This window comes from Takifugu rubripes, chromosome 17 (genome assembly GCF_901000725.2).
Source record: "Takifugu rubripes chromosome 17, fTakRub1.2, whole genome shotgun sequence".
Lineage (NCBI taxonomy): Eukaryota > Metazoa > Chordata > Actinopteri > Tetraodontiformes > Tetraodontidae > Takifugu > Takifugu rubripes.
Window position 1 is genome coordinate 11,784,667 of NC_042301.1, and position 17,893 is coordinate 11,802,559.

The window sequence follows — 17,893 nt, forward strand, 5'->3', positions numbered from 1 at the left end:
CAGGTCCATTCTTGGGGCTTTGAGATCTTCCCACTTCTCTCCTCTGAACCACATACCAAAGGACTTTGAATCGCTGAAGTGGAATGAAGACGGATGACTTGTCAGCACTTCCTGCAGCAATTGAATCTTATGATGTCGCCCGCAGAGTCGCAGTAACGACCCGACCACTGCAATTCTGTACCATTCTGGCTGCTCGTGCACTTCTGACATTCTAACACGAACATCTGGGGCCCTCATTTACGCTCATCTGTGGAGAGAGTTGAAGAGGCAATATAAGCATGGAGCACATCAGCCTTCATTTATTCCTCTGCATGCATCAGATCAGGCGTGATAGCCAATCAGAACACCTGTTCTCATCACGGTGGGCCACAAGTATAAGCTTAATATAAGTTTAATAGCCCTCGCAAAAATGCAGGGGACTGCTGCGGCAAGATTCATCACACTTTAACAAATACGTCTCTTTGGACTTAAATGTATGCATTAGATTTTGATAAAACTCACTTTTTCCAATGTTTCTGTTTTCTCCTTGAACTTCATTTTTGGTGATTTAGAGACTTGCCCTCACTTCAGACCTCTGACCTGTGGCTCTGCAGAATTAGCAGAGCTGCTTTGTTGTATTCAGGAAGTTTTAAAGGTGTTTTTTTTGTACTGCTGTAAATTTACAGCTTACATTGCTGCTTTTCTTTGGCGCAAGGTCGGAATGCCACCATATTGATGTTTGTGCTGTACCAAACCAGCCCATAAATCTGCATATTTTCCAACGTAAAGTGAAGGCAACCAAATTAAATGGCAAAAAATTAACATTTTGTGACTTGGCAGATTTATTCTTCTGAGCATTCCTGAATTATTTCTCAGCCTGTTTGCGTTCAACGTGAAGGTATTTCATCGTTGACATACGACACTCAGACGTCGGGGACGCAAATTATACTTCTTTTGGGTTCTTTGTTTTACTGGACTCGTCCACCTTGTCGCGCTCAGTTGTAGACTGTGATTTATGATAATCACCACTGACTTCTTGTCTGAGCTCCGACTGTGCCGCTTTCTCCCTCATCATCATTCAGGTAGCCCTCTCCTTCCGCCCGGCGCTCCGCGGCAGAGACGATCAGAGACCATTCCTTTCGATACTGGTCCACTGGTGTGTAAAGTGGTGTTGGTTTAGCGACATGCGGCGTCTGAGGAACATTTGCCTGCTGAGGAAAGTGGAAATCTTTAGTGATGGATGGCAGCTGTAGATTCAGTGGAGGAAACATTTACATGCAAATAATAGAATCTGTCTGCAGGCTACTCACGCGTGAGCTGCACCAACAAGTGAACACGCACGTGTGTAAAGATGCATGCAGACTGGAGGGGAAAACTAAAAAAGTAAAAATGTAAAAATATGCACACAAAAATATGCACGACAACGGGGGAAATAAGATGATGTATCTCAGCTTTCATGGTGCAACCCAGACTTCTGCTGCACGAGGGTAGATTTCTCTGCGCCTCTTGTTCACTATCAGCACACTCGAAGCTGATTTGGGCCTATCAGAACCAATTAAAGGCTGCGTTTGGCAGTTCAAAGCCCAATTGTGAGGCCAAAACCAGCCAGAAGCAGATGTCAGGGATGACAGGCCAGACCAAAAAAGCCACAGTTTTGCGAAAATAACATGAAATTCATACAAGCTAAGAAAATAGGACAAGACAAGTTACTTTGGAAACTTTGATAGCCGACATTACGAACCGCTCGGAGGTGAAACTATTTTCATGCAGCTGTATTTGTGGTCCAGTGCCAGGGGGCTCTTCTCTCCACCAGCGCCAGGTTGTTGTTTTCATGGGCCGAGCTGTGCTGCTCTGGGCAGGGTGCTGCTGGAAAGGCTGCGTCGGTAATGATGTGTCGCTACGCTGTAATACTGGCGACGCTCGTGAGGTGATCTCACGCCCGAGCCTCCGCCTGACCCAAACCCCAGCACGGACCCCTGTCCCGGGGGCAGACGGAGCAACAGAAACACACCAGTTTACTAGCTGACACACAGAATGATGGGCTATCTTCTAATGAAAGATCAAAGGTTTCCTCTCCATTATCAATGTACATCTACTCACACACACACACACACACACACACACACGCACACACACACACACACACACACAAGACTATGGGAAATCATACGCAAATCAGACCAGTTGGCTCGCTTTAGAATGTAGATTTGTGTGATTTTGTTGGTTTTGTTATCTGTAAGAGTGGGAGACCTGTGACAGCATATTCTACCTTCCTCACTAATTACTAAATTGTCTCCAAGGAAACTAAATGAGCTGCTTTTAATAATCAACAGCGATTGTCCTTCACACTTTACCAGGGCTTTGATATATCTTTGTATTTCTTTTTTGACCAGTAAGATTGAATAAAAGAAGTAGTGCTATAAAGAAGAGGCAACTGGAAATACATTTTTGAGCTAGAAATCCTTGTCACGTTCTGTCAGAGACAGGCCAAAAATATTGAAAATGATTGTGTAAATTGTCCTTAAAGAGGGTCGTAAAATAGCAGAGAGCAAGAGCTCTGTCTCAGGCTGGGTTTCATCGTTTCGGGTGTTTTACCGCCGTCGAAGCATGACGCCGCCGCTTCTCATTTTGAAACGACATCAGCTGAACCTGAAATTGAAACTGTCTGCCGATGTCACAGCCATTAAAATGGCTGCTGTGCAGCGTCTCCTGTAATTCATGGTCTGTAGCAGGTCTGTGTACCTTGGCGATGGGCTCCCCAGTCATGTTTGCAGACCAACTCTGTACTCCGTTCGCCTGAAACCGATTCATTCGGCTGTGATTGATGAGTTTGTGCCGAGACTGGAGTCAGAGTAGAACGATTAGCATGCTCTATCCTGTAAGGTCGAGCTTCCTGTTCCTCGGAATGATCCATTTAAAACATGTTTGTACCAACAGGAGATGCTTCTACCTACGTACTTTTTTATTTATTTTTTTTTGGCGTCAATAACTGCTCCCACCGGAGGCATTTTCCCATAATTCTTGCACACACACATATAGACACAGCCACACAAACTTGCACCAGCGATTTGGGGGGGGGGGGGGGGGGGTTACATGCACCTCCATCTCTGCATTCAGCTTCCTCCTCCGCTCTGCCTGCAGGGGACGCCATTTGAATTGCATGGCCTCCACTCAGACCTGATGAATAGACTTCCCCGAGCATCAACTTTACCTTGGAGCTGTTGTTAAGAGCTCTCACGGGGTCTCTTGTCTTTGTATCGTTGTCGGAATTGTGCGCGTACGTGCACACCTTCTCTTTACATCCCCCTCATTGCAAAGTAATCTTCCACAGCTGCAGTCGCTGCAGCCTTCTGTCCAATTAGAACCCCGTGTGAACTGTGAATCATTCCAGCTGATGTCTTTCTCCTCTCTGTTTTGCATATAAATAGCTTAACATGCTTTTCCTTTCCTTTCTTTTCTATTTTTTCATTTTTATGCCCATGGACCACAGCAAAGGTAGAAAAGGAGGAATAAACAGGGATCTGGCTGCACGTGCGATGCTTCTGCAAAGCGCCGCCATTCCTCACAAGGCGACGGTGACATTTTTACGACCCCTGATCAGCGCCACGCGTTTGTGAGTCAATACGGCAATCAAACTCAACAATGCTCGGTTGTGCTGATTTGTTTGGGATAATTAGGGTCTACTTTACAGACGTCGAACAATTCTGTTAACAAGAAGCGCCACAGTGGAGCCCTGCTATTGTCGGAGAAGGTCGTCCTCGCCGTGATCAGAAGTGAGAGGGCGACACGATCGGGGAAATGCCAGCTTGTCGGGGAAAAGGTCAAGATCTGCACTACTGTGTTTCAGCGCAGAAAAGAGTTTATCTTCTATAGCAGCGGCCGTAAAGAGAAGCTTTAATCAGCGCAGCCACCAAACAGAAGACAAGTGTTCGCTGTATCGATCTGCACCTGCTATCGATGGTTGTTTAACACAGGCCAGAAACATTTCACACCAAGCTCATTAATCAATACCCGACCACAGGTCCAGAGTCATCTGGTAAGATTACATGAGACACACATAGAGAAATTAGTGTAAATGGAGTTTCCTGTTAGTCACTGTGGTTTGTCAGTTAGAACACAGGAGCATTATTCATAAAATTAATAACAATCTAGCAAACCACAAACCACAAGGTTTCTTTTGCAAAGAATATCATCCACACATGATTTTAGAATAAATACAGGACGGTTGTGGCAAATTTTATTAATAGGGAAAAAATATAAGGTCCAGCTACCATGGCAACACTGACCAATTTATGTTCACAATAAGGGACAAGTGTGAATGAAGAAATGACGGCTCAAGGCATCAGCCGCAGCAACATGCATTATTACAGCTATTATTACAACTGTCCTATGGTTAGGAGGAGCTTCTCGTGTCTTAATTAGCACAATGAAGACACATCCTGGAAAAGCTGTTCATCATTCTAAAGAAGGGTCAGATTATTAGGAAAAAAGATCTAAAGGAGTCTAGAAATGGCTTAAGAACAGACCAACGCATCATTAAAACTGCACGGGTAGCGGGGCTCCATCGTCCTGTGGCCAGACAAAAACTAAAAGATCAGTGGACTGGGACTAAACAGCTGTGTAGCTGTATGAAAACCACGTATGAGTGAGGATAATTGGGACAACTGGGCTTCACTGTGATGGGGAGCACAAAGTCTGGACTGTTTTAAGGATCACTTGAACCGCAGTCAGCAGCTAGGACTTTATTAAGGACACCAAAGCTGTAGTAAAACGATCCAAGATATTTGACAGGTTGGAAGAGAAGATATAGAGAGTCATTTTTCTATAAAATTAAAATGTTTGTAGACTGAAGAGGAGACTGTTGAAGAACAGGGAGATCAGGAAGACCAAAGACTGGATTGGGATCGGAAATACAGAGCAAGAGTCTCTGGGAAAGACTTGTTGACATGGAAGAGAAGATTAAGAAAGAGATCTGGGAGGACAAAAAAATGAGAAGATCTCAGCCGTAGAAGAAATTCCACCAAACAGCTGCTGGATCGGCGGGAAAGTTCAGTGAACAGGAAGCTCCAGCGCTTGGTAAGGATAAGTCAAAGTTAATCAGCTCTTGACAAAGTGGTCGGTGAGAAGACCAAAAAGGTTGTCAGCAGTCGGGGGAGGCAGAAAACAGCTGGAGGAGATGCTGGAGCAGAAGAAGAAGGCTAGAAAAGCACCAGATGAGGCCAGAAGAGGAGGAAGAAGTGGTTGTGCAGATGGTTTAGAATACCACGACCAGATAGTTTGACTAAGCAATAATATAAAGATGACCAGCGCCCCCACATCCAGAAGTCTATTTGCTGCTGGGATCAGGAGCATCAGGGGAAGCTTTCTAGAGGAAACCCAAGGATGATTCTTTTAATCTCGGGAGGTTTGTGACTCACCAACAGTCTCAAGGACATTAAACTCTTAAAGATCCTCCTGGGAACCACATCTGTCCAGGTCCAGGAGACTTTCAGCAGACCTCATTAAACCCGCTGCATGGACTTTAAAAGCCTCTTGGAGGTTCTTCTCTTTGAAGCAGCTTCACCTTGAGGAGATTCCCCCCGCCCCCCCCCCCCCCAGACGCGCTGCTGTTCTGATGCTTCTGAAAGTGTGTTTCCACCAGAGAACCTTTGATTCTCAGAAATGCAGCTTCTCGCCGTCGATCCGTCAGTCAGCTGCTCGCTGATGTACCATCGACATGATCTTCATAGGGCAACTTTATAGATGTATAAAGGCATAATTCTCAGCTTGGATTTGGTTCCTAGTTTGAACTTTGCGCGCTTGTTTCTCAGTGTTAATATTTGTTTTACTCTCTTTTTTTGACCGTAGGTTCAGCAAAGCTTATTTTCACAATGAAACACACATTTGTAAAATTACTTAAATGATTTTCAAATGACTGTATCTTGAATTCTGGTGTTTTTCATTAATAATTCCTTAATAACACACAAACACACACTCACACACACACACACACACACACACAGGGACTCCAGGGCTGTTTATAGTGTGAAGAAATGTCGAGATTTAATACGTCCTCAGTCAGACAGATGAGCACAAACACAAAATTAAGTTTATCATAAAGAAATGAAAGATTAATTTCCTTTCTGTTATTTACAGTTGACACAGCTGTGAACATAAAAGCCGGGCCTACACACACACACACACACACACGCACACGCATGCACACGCCCAGAATGATTATTTTCTTGCTCGTATGTTTTCACCCTCTTATTTGCGCGCCGTTTTATTCCGACTCATCAGGAATTCTGTCAGAAGTTGTCTTTGAAGGCGTCGGTTCAGAACCATGCTTTCTTGTCCCGGTTTTGTTGATATTTTTCTTTCTAAATGTTAATTTGATGCTCATGAGCGTGCGTGCGCCGTGGAATGCGTCCTGGCGCGTATTAGTGGTCGGCCAAGTCCTCGGGCAGCTGTTTACAAATCCAGCCAGGAGCTGCCTGACAACAGTCGTCATGATATTCCAGCACTAATTAACTAATTAAAGCATAAACCAAGAAAAGAGGCGCGGCGAGTGGACGGCCTGACAGCGATCTGCCGTCTGTGTGAATTAACTCAGCTGGGGGGGTGCAGACCCACCACAAAGCAAGTTTTTTTAAAGCCTGCTTCTGTTTGCATGAGGCGTCTGCACGGAACGTAAATCCCCAGAGATAACGAGTATCAGCGCAACACAATGGCTGCAGCGGCTCACGTGAGTCCTTCCGCGCGTAAAGCGTCGATCACAACCTGCCCGTGTGTCCTTTATTGCAGCAGACGGCGACATGGCCGCGGGTTTCTGCCTGACACGGCAGCTGCGTGCTGAGGTTTAGCTGTTATGAAGTGAGAATAATTATCCGGGATAAATGCAGATCATCTGTGGTGGTGCAGCTACAATTCCGCTGTGGATTCTGGGCACTTCTCAGCCTGTTGAGGAGCTGCTGAAGTGAGCAGAGATGTTAGAATCTAATGTGCGCGTCACTCGTCGTCTCGTCACAATAACAGCCCGCAGACTGACAACGCGTATGCTCGTCGCATGGTGTATTAATATTTAATTCGTTAATAATGGTGTATTAAACTAAAAGATGTTTCTGAGAATGGCAGCATCTCTGGCGGCCCCTGGTGGCCGACTCCAGTAAAAAAAAGGGCTCCTCCTCCGGCCTATTACTTTAAAATGAAACCAAAGTAAAAATAACCATTTTCCTCCACATTTTATTGACTTATATGACAATCAACAGAGGCTCTTACTCCCCATTTCCAGCTATTTGGTGATTATAAACTCGGATTCCTGGAGGCTTTTAAAAGTGTTGGCATTTTCAATGTGCAACAGTAGTGATCAAGAAGTGTCAAGAAGCCCTCCCTGTAGCCACTGCAGAGAGCCAGGTTTGCACATCCACCCATTACTATCACTCAACGCACCTTCACTACAGGCAAACTCCAGAAAAAGGCACAGAACTGGAGTTGAACTCCAATTCTTCTTGCTTCTTGTAGCAGTTCTTCTTCCCTGCCAACCATCCATAACCAAACACATGAAGGAAGGGTTAAATCCAGAGGAGCGGCTGAACGCCGGAGTCATTCCGGACGGCTGCGCTTGGCTGGCGTGGGTACGTATCAAAGGAATCAGAGTTGACCCATTTGACATCGCGGCTGATCGGAGCGCAGCAGCACGCGATCGCACGTTTCAGCGCTACACTCCTGCAGGGAATAAGTAATTAATTAATTAATTTAAAAATTGATTCCTGTTGAGGGTTCAGAGCCCAGCGCGATTAGGGAGTGTGGATTTACCTTTTGTCAGCGCATTTTCTGCCAATCGGATCTGTATTTTGAGTGGTGTCTCCAAATTGAGTGGGTGGTTGGTGGTCTGTGGTGTCAGCCTTAATGCTGACTTCTCCTGAGTGTGTGTTACTGTTTTCCAGGGATGGAACCTTCCAGCTGCCTTCACTGGGCAGACTTCACTTTATGTAAATGGAGATTTTTTTGTGTTAAACGATTACACAATTCATCTTGACCAAGAAAATCGTATAAATGTTCTTTTGAATAACTTGTTTCCAGATCTGACTCTGTTTTCTTTCCTCTTATGCACATCAAGCTGCGGCTCTTCCCCCCACTAATACGACAGAAACATTCTTCTAGGTGTGTAGGTGCGTCAAAACAGAGAGTCAAGTAACCACCATTATTGTCATTATCAACAGCAATTATTGTAATTACATCCTGGATCACATCCTGAATTCTACTGTAATTAAGTTTCAGTACTTCATCACTGAAGTGGGGAGAGTGGAGGAAAAAGAGCTTTTCTAATACAACGTGACAGAAAGAAAAGCCTGTCAGGTTTAGCTATAATACCCACTTTAGCACCGTAAAAACACCACAGGTGACTTCTATGATCTCTAACCACAGCTCTCTGAACTGGGAACACTGGTGTAAATGTTCTTCCTTACATTATTATATCAAGTGATATTTAGGAAGGCCAGGGTGTCTTCACACTCCTCCAGCTGGAGTCTGTAGAAGGGTGAGAATCCAGCAGCCTCCAATCCAACAACCTTCCAGGCTGCTGTTGTGCACGATTCTGCCCTGACAGCACAGAAACATTATTGGGGTTAACAGCATTATCTCCAGATAACTGTCATACCTGTCACGTGCACGCAGCATGAACCCGGGCTAATCTCTGGAGACACCAACTCGCTAACAGCAAATGCGACAAGTTTGGGGTTCCTCGCAGCCTCCAACCTGTGGCGCCTGCGAGGACAGATCTGCTGTCGGTGCGCCGTTCACTTTCCAGATGAGAGCAGGTTCACGCTGAGCATACGAGACAGGTGTGAGAGAGTCTGGAACTGCCGCGGAGAACATTATTCTGCCCCTGACACCAGCTTGGAAGCGGGACTGTGCTGTTCTGAGGCTCCGGCTCCAGGTCAGAGCTCATGCGGGTTCTGGATAATGTCCGGCTACGGGGGGCCAGAGTGTGTAGGTGTGTTGATCGAGCTTGTTTCCTTTATTTATCCAAATCAAAGTGTATTTACTCAAAGCTTAAAACAAGAGGGGACAGTTTCAGCATTTGATATTGGCAGAGTTAATTCTCATATTTACAGACAAGCTGCATTGAATAAAGGAAGAATATCTGGCTCTGAGTCCACATCACGCTCCCTCATAAACAGTGTGGTTATGAATCACGGCTGCTAATGTGTGTCAGGAATGTGGAGATAAGAACATCCTCTAACTGGGTCGCTATCAGCGGCGGATCGCTCTGAAGGATTCCCTCGTTCCCAGAGTCAAGGTCTTTGCTTGGGGGGGCAGACCGACGTCAAATGACTCATCATTAACCCCCCCTCCCCCACCTGGCTCATGTCTCTACCCGATTCTTATTCTCTGGAGTCTCGGAGGTGCGCCCGGCTAGCTGGGGAGCATTTGCATCGCCGGCTCATCGGCGACAGACATGTGGGTCAAAGACGGGTGTGTTTAAGCTTTGTGTGTGTTCAGTCATGCACGAAAACCAAAGCCTTTGCTGAGCAGACAATGGAAAGAGGTCATGGATGTAAAAACAACCTGCCTGTTTACGGACCAAAACACAGCGGATTGTTCCGTTGTTACAAAAAGGAAACTATATGGACTGAAGTTGTACTGTAAAGTGTAGCTAACTGTCCCGGTGCCACCGTGACCCCCGGGAAGTGTCGGTGTAGCCCTGCGGCTGTGGCCGAGAGCAGGGTAGCTGAGGTGGAGGCTAAAGTTTGGTTTATGTTAAGATGTCAGCCTCCAGCCGGAGGGATGATGCATCGCTTTGCTGAATCCTTGCAGGCAGGAGGGAGAGCCGCCTTTAGCTCGAGGACACTCGGATGCGGAGCCTGTTGGGAATCCAACCTCCGTCCTTATGATGGCGGGAGCAGAACACAGCTCAAATCCTCAAGAAAATTTCGAATGACATGAATTTAGATAATTTATTCTGCCACGCTTGTCCCATGCAAAGCGCTCTGCTCCAGGGTGAACGCTGTCGTTGCGTCTGGGGCCCAACTTTGATTTTATACTTGTGAGAAAATTAATTGAATTCTTGCGGCCTTTATGGGGAATAATTGAGTAAAACAATAAAAAGAGAATTATGAGTTGAAAAGGTTCCGCCAAAGACGAAGGCGTCTCATGGCAGAGTTGTAATCCTGGATTAGGCAGATTAAGACGTAGACTTCATCTTATGTTTATTAAATGATTAAAGTCAAACAGGCAAATCATCAAGTTTTCACTCTGGAGAGACAGATGTGAGAGAGGCTGCAACTGATTTGTTCTCCAGTTAAAGTCTCTTGTTTTGGGGTTTTTGGGGGGTCTTGGATGCAAATCCAGTGTTTGTTCATCTGTCGAGCAGGAAGGAGACGAGGAAGAGGAAATCAAGCCGAAGTAAATGACAAAAACCGAGGCAGGAGTGCGGAACCTGTGTTCTGGGTGGTGAGCGATAGAAATTGGATGGATGACAAAGAGTTGTAATTAATAAACCAAGGATAATCAGGAGTAATACTCACACAAACACACACACACACACACCCAGAAGCAGAGGATATCGCTCCACGCAGCCAAGGACCAGGGGCTGCTGCGACGTGATGGAGGAGCCGAGAACAAACATAAAGTGAGGGAGCGCCTAATGAAGATTTTAAATGAGGAAATTCCTGAGAAAATATGATAACCCTGCCTCCATGCTCTAATGCCAGTCCTTCTTCATCCCCACACCCCCACATCGCTCCGCGTGTCCTCCCCACCATAAACTCGGCGTTGTCGTAATTAGGATTTGGTACACTCCAACACTTTCATATTTTATTTCCACATTTTCCCCGGAAATCTTGGGTTTTATTATCAAACTATTTCAGGCCAAACTCATAATTGCATTCGCTTCCAGAGGGAAAAGTGTGAAAACCTCGGAGTTTGTCTATATTTTCAAGGACCGGTGCATGAAAAATAACAGTTTTCCTTCCTGCTGTTGGAGAAAACAGGAGATCTGGGTGATAAAAACTGAGATAAAGGGCCTAAGGTTAATTTGGTTCGCTATAGTAAGATTAATGTGTGTGTTTGAGCGCGTATGTGTGCATGTTTAGGTGTAGCTTATTCCTCATTGTACACCCACTGTCATCCACATCTAATAGTTTTAAAATTTACCCCGAAATTGTTTTACTATCTTGTCTCCCTCCCTCTTTCTAACACAAATCAACACACGCTGCGTGCTAATGAAAGTCTTTAGAGGTGCAAAATCAGCACACACAAATGTGCATATTTATGTTCCTTGTATGGTTTATGATTTGTTTTTATGCTTCAGTGCATGTGGGAGCGTTAATCCAGCCGAGCAGCAGCGTCACAAATCTATAGAGAAAGCTTGATCTCCTTGTTTGCTCACAATGATCTCAGTATAAAGACTGTGCGTGTTTGTGTGTGTGTGTGTGTGTGTGTGCCAGTAGACACCAGCTGTTCCAACTCTGCCTCTCTGAGGTGAAAATAGGCCTGTCATTTGTCCGTGTCACCGGCCGTCTCATGTGTTATCCCACCTTTATTTTTACGTCCCTTCATTCCTGTCCGGTACCTTTGACCTGTGTGACCTTTCACAATCTGGTTTCCATAAACTACATCGGCCAGGCAGCTGTGGACGTCAGCAGCATCTCAGACTAATTATACCGCAGTTCAATTCATTCAAGCACACCTGGGTTTTCACTTTACCCACCAGGAATCCTGAGGTGACCTCAGTGTCACAGGTTAATCACCCATTTAGTAACTGAACACAGGGCACCAAAGAGGCCAGGACACATAAACAGGAACAACTACTAAAGCACTCAGACAATGTGCGGGCCAGACACTTAAATAGAGGCGGGGCCAATGAGACACAGGGGAGACACACTGGGGCAATTAAATAAGGCGAGACAGGAGGACAGAGGACGAGATCAGAGCACAGGTGACTTGATCAATGATACTGGTAACACCTGTGTGGTCAACGCTGCTGCAGCAGGAGGAGGGAAGGAGACCCTTTTACCAGCTGCCATCGTGGGAGTCAAGCTTTGAGGACTCTGATGCAACGTCTAGTCAGACCTTGTCAACCTAAATTTAATTTCCTGCTAGTCAGATTTTTCACCGCCGGGCTAATTCACACAAGAGTGCAGCAAACATGTCACTCGTCCGTGTAAAACTGCAAAAAACTGCACGGAAAGTGCAAATGGAGTTCTATTTTAAGCGTTGGACATTTTCCTTCCTCTAGAACATGTTTTAACCACACAGCTATGGTATCGAGAGAATATATACGTGTTTAAGGTGTCTCTGCTGTAAATAACTGGAATTAGTGGTGAAGCATTCGTGTCTGTCATTTGGCACTACACAAAAACTTTTTTAACTAATCAGCCTGTGTTTGATGCCAAAATACAAAATTTGTGCAATTTAATGGTAAAGGAAAATAGAAAATTATCAGGTACTTTTCGGCGATACTGAATTCATTAACCTAATTCAGATTATCCTGTCAAAGATGTTAATATACTGCCCCCTATTGACCAGAGCTTCGGCTCTGACAGTTGTAGGCACAAAAAAATTCTACAACTGCTTCAACGGGGAAATTATTTAATTTATTTTAATGGCAGATGATAAGAAGCATGAGACGCTACACAGAAAAGCTCAGAGCCAGCTGAAGATAAAGAGCCTGAGCCCCCACGCCATGATTTCAAGAATGCCGCTGCACCACACTGGGCTGAGAACCACTGACTGGAAATGAAAGACTAGAGCGACTTCCTGGGTCCAGATGCTGCAGGTTGAAGCCCAAGTTCACGCAGCAACTCCAGCGGTGCTGGACTTCTCTGGAGGTTCTCTGATTAGTTTAATGACTTTGGGTCGTGTTCATTGAGGTGTCTGGTGGCAGGAAGTGGCTTTGACCCATTTCCTGCCCCTTTGTGCACGTGAACAAGCTAACACACCTGCTGCAGAGCATTTCCTGGATTCAATTAGTTGTGCTGAAAGCGTATTTAAAACACTTCATGATCCATGGATTTAGCTTAATCTGGCAACACAACACTGCAGCGCTCCAGTAGAAAGGACTTCTTAAAGCTAAGTTAGTGAACTGAAGATAATCCCCCCTCGCAGCGAGCGGCTGCCGCTACAACACCAAAAACTTTACTCAAATTCATTGGCAGAGGTGCATCCAACCGTCTGCCTTTTAACGCGATTCCAAATAGCCAGACAAATAAGCAGATTTAAATGGGCTAAACACCAGAAACTGGACGGGCGGAGACGAGGCTGGATGAGCTAGCATGAAAGGGAAGGAGAGTTTAGCCATGGAGGGGGGACAGTTAGGTGCAGATGAGGATGATGGAGGCAGTTAGAAGAAGAGGGAGGAGGGGATGAGAAGACCATGTTGTGGGAAGGAAAAGCAAGTAAAGAGGTAAACAAAATATTATATATATATATATATATATATATATATATATATATATATATATATATATATATCCACACCAATGGAGACAGGTGTTTGGAGGCTGTCTATTTTTTCAGCAGCTGTCTCTACAAACACTCCATCTTCTCCTCCTCCTCATTTAAATCCTTAACTTTACATCTGTCTTTCTTCAGGATTTGGATCTCCTGCAGGAACGTGTGGCTGTGCCCCCTCGTCAGCCAGGACTTTAAGATGGCTGACTTGCTCTTGCTCATCTCCACAGCTCATTAGTTTTAGCCTGTAATTTTTCCAGTTCTACTGTCGTTTATCCGTTTAAAAACTTCTTCTTTTTTTCAAAGATAGAGCAGGAAATCAGTTTCATCGTCTTAAAATTCAAATGTCATGTGTTTGGTTTCTTACCTGGATGGGATTTGTATTTCCTGAGTGTGGTTAAAGTGATAAGGCCAGTTTTAACACAGCATAATACTGAATGTGGATGAAACAGAGGTAAGGAGCTAATTCAGAGTCTCCTGTCAAGCTAATGCTCAGATTTTTGGCCTGTGTCTGAGAAAATGCAAATGGAAAGTTCATACTTCCAGCAAAGCTGGGCGAAAAGTGTAATTTCTGCCCAGAAGCCAATAGAAATTCACCTGTAGATGCTGCACACGTGTGTCAAAGACTCACAGCTGTAGGTTTTAAAATTAGCCCTTTATTTGCCAGGTTCTGTCTATCTGCTGTGTTTGATCTGAGGCAGAAATGGGGAGGAAAAAAGAATCTTTTCTGCTTGAAAGCTTCTTTTCTTGTTTCAGCTTGTTAATCAATCCGCCTGCTCTGTATCTGGCTGCAGCACAGGAAGCTCTTTTCTTGGCGCATCAGATCTGTAAGTGCACAGTCACTCACTCATTCCCAAATTAAATCTTCTTTCTTCACCTTCAGGGGAAAAAGAGGAAAAAAGGGGTGGGGGGGAAAGATCTGTAGTGTTTATGTGGATGCTGGAGAGTTTCTAAATGCGGACCAGAGCAAGGACCTGACCTCCGGATTTTATTCAGTCACAGAGGATCCAAGGTTCAGTCTGCTGTTCCATCCAAGCTAATACACTCTGGCTAAGGATGCCAGCTAAAATATCTTGCCTGCAGAGAGAAAAGCTGGTGGGTGGTAATGTGCAGACTGACACTGTTCACAAATATTAATGCTGGGAGCCAGACTGAGCCTCTGCTGCACAAATCAATAGACCTGCTCCTTGAAAACTATGCAAGGCTTTGTATAAACCAATCAGCCCTGCTTGTGTTCATGGATGTGACATTTCAGTTCATTTCAGTCCATTTTTGAGATCAAATCAAAAATTGCAGTTAATAATAATTTTAATGTTTTGATTCTTGCTTGAATGATGATAAACTCCGCATCTAAACCCCCAAGTTGACATATTTAAACCAGTCGATTTATCAAACCGACAGCAAGAAGCCCAACAATATTCACCTCACACTAACATAAATATGAGATGCTCAACAAATCTCATTGAAACCGGATGCTGGTTTGTCAAACAGTCCTGAAAACCCAATAATATGAGCATATAACATGTTTTACATTTTTTAAATGGTTCTATTCAACAAGAATCATCAACTGGAAAGAGGATACACCAGCTATTTTCCCACATTGATTTGAAGAAAGTATGCATTGTTTTGTTTGTTTGTTTGTTTTGGACCAAATTTCATTCCGGTTTGTTTACAGCGGCCCCTTGTGGTTGGGAAATTTCCTGTAGGATAAGCGCTGATTCTGCGTCAATTTCGAGTCCACATTACTAATATCACGTTAATGGCCACAGCATACCTGAAAAGGTGATATAAAAGTACCAGTAATAGTTAAAAAGAAAAATCTCAGTGTAGAAAAAATAATCCGTGACTAGCATACAGTAGCATTAGCTCACCACAGCGACCGACATCGCTATTTTATTTTTTTAAGCATACTCTTACAGTAGTTGTGTCGTATTTACTTGTAGATATAACACTAAATAATTTATGCAGTGTAGCTCACTGTATTTATAGTATTCACTGGGATTGTGAAATTTATTTATTCAGAATTTTAAAAAATGCCAGATTAATAAAGCAAATAATTGGACTGTCGTTTCCAAAATGTTTCTTCTGATCATTCAAAACATTCAAAACAAAACAAATATATATATATATACAATTCAGATTCCCCCCCCCCCCCCCCCCAAAGACCTAGACAATTGAGTTATGAGTTTGGCTTTTTTTTTTAAAAAAAACAAAAACCCCAAAACAGTGATTATTTTCTTCCTGGCTGTTTATTTAGTTAGTGATAAATCCAGATTTTCCCAACCAGCCTCATGTGATCACCAGCCTGACTGGTCCTGATGCTGCAAAAGCTTCAATAGTCAAGCTCCGGCAACAGCAGGCCCGCCACCCTGGATCACCTCCCCCTGACATGGAGCTGCCATCGGAGACTGGGGAAGAGCAGCGTGTTGCACTGAAGAGTGGGCCTGTCAATCAACCCTAACAGCCACGCTTGCCATCACAGTCAGATGTGTTTAGTGCCAAAATACCTGGAGTCAGACAGGCATTCAGACAATGTACCTGAATAACAATAATTTATCAGCGCAGGGTGGGAATAACAGCCAGGAGGATATGAGGAGGTAAAGATGGTTGACTCCAGCCTAAACGGGAAGCCACCCCTCACGTCTTCAAGACTCTGCTCCATCTGTTCTGATTCCTGCCTCCTCCCCCCACAAACACACCGTCACCATTCACAATGTCTTTCCAGATTCATTAGCATATAAATAACTCACTCACACACACACACACACACACACACACACACAAATACACGCTATGGTGAAATTACACAAAACCTTTTCCAGCACTGTTAGGAGATGAAGGTATTAGTGATGTAAGCAGACTCTGGGGGTGTTCATTAAGGTTTGGGCACATGAGCTGCTGTTCCAAACTGGATGAAAAAGCTTTTAGGCTAATTATATGAAATGAGTCTGTTGCTATGTAGAATTTTAATTTTATCCCCCCTGCATGCAAATATTTACGCTGCCACTGCAGCTGAACACTTCAATTAGTGCCTCATTTTAACAAAATGACTCGTTCTTTTGTGCAAATGCGCTGTCATGGCTACCGCAACACTCAAACTGCACTACGGAGCAGGGTCATAATGTTCCAGGGATGGCATTCTTCACTGGATCAAACTTGCCGGGAGTAAATGTCGAATGAGGCGTATGAAGCAACGGCCTTTGTCGTTTCTAACGTCCGGTCAAACAGTGCCCTCTATCTACAACGGTGTAGAACTACACCACGTTTGGTGGAACCTCCAAAAACCAATAAAATAAAACCAATAAGACGACAAAGTAACCAAAAACAGGCTGCAGTGTACCCCAAATAAAGTGGGTTATTTTCTTCCAAGACATAAAAGGGCCTATTTTAAGAGAGGTTGGAGGACATGGGCCACTTGTCACAGACACTTTGACGCGTCGCAGTGTTTAAGCGTCGGCACGAATAACCAGTTAAATGTTAAATTGAATTTATCTGCTGCAGCTCCGGTGCCCTGCTGCTCTCAGCCAGTCAGTGTTGTGAATGGTCTTAGTTTAACCTGAGCTTCTGCTGCGGCTCTGAGCAATGGGAAAACATTGAAAACGAGCCTTGTTGTGTTGTTGCCACGTGACGAAAATGCGGCTTTTCAGGGAATTTTGCATGTCATTCAAAGCAACCGCTTTCATAAAAAGGCTTTGATCAAATTTTTCCCAGAATCTTTGAACGCAGTCTCAGTTCTGGCAATTTTTGTTGTGAAATTGTTGGTGGCAATTAGGCATTTTCTGGTCTCTTGACCCCAGTTCTCTTTGATACCAGATCCAGATAAAAATCCCAAGCAGAGCTTTCATGAATTCAGATGGAGACAGGGAAGCGTCGCATCACTTGGACTGATCTGATGTTTTGTGCAGCGTTCTTCATCCTGGCATCATGTCCAGGTGAGTCCTACCTATGTGGGCCTCTGTAACCCCTGGCAGATTCACACCTCTGTGTGATGGTCTTCTGCCAGGTCCTCTGGCTCTCTGCCACCGTCACCGTGGCAGTGTGCAGTTCATGGCCAGGAAGGAGTCTGCTGGTGTCCTCCAGGTCTGTGGACCCAACTGGCATGTGTGCGAGGCAGATTATTCTTGCTTTGGAATTGGCTCCGAGACAGCCTGGATCCTGTGGCTGATTAGTTTCTCTGGCAAGGAGGCTGTCACGAGGGTCTCCTGTTGCCCTGGCTGAGTGAGGAGCTGGCGTCCTGCAGGGAGCCAGGCCGGTTTGCACAGGCACGAACACTCTGGTCCATCTGGCCATCTGACAGCACAGAACAAAGGACGTGCAGAAGTTGGAATGAAGCAGGGAGAAGCCGGATTGGAGAAAAAGCTTCATTGATCACACGTGGTTCCACACGTTGCCTCCCGACCCCCCTCCACGTGCGACGGCTACCTGACAGCGTGTAATTAACTCTGATTACCTGAACTTTGTTGTTTGCAGAGACTCGCTT

At 44.8% G+C, this 17,893-nt stretch overlaps 1 long non-coding RNA gene across 2 annotated transcripts; it reads left to right on the forward strand.

Annotated features, from left to right (window-relative positions):
- Positions 1 to 6,130: 6,130 nt before the first annotated feature.
- On the forward strand, positions 6,131 to 8,019 carry LOC115253317 (uncharacterized). Of its 2 annotated transcripts, XR_003891632.1 has the most exons (4): positions 6,131 to 6,703; positions 7,250 to 7,371; positions 7,480 to 7,592; positions 7,905 to 8,019. It is a non-coding gene; the product is annotated as an uncharacterized lncRNA (long non-coding RNA). The 2 variants fall into 2 exon arrangements; XR_003891631.1 differs by having other exon boundaries at positions 6,131 to 7,371.
- The last annotated feature ends 9,874 nt before the right edge of the window (positions 8,020 to 17,893 follow it).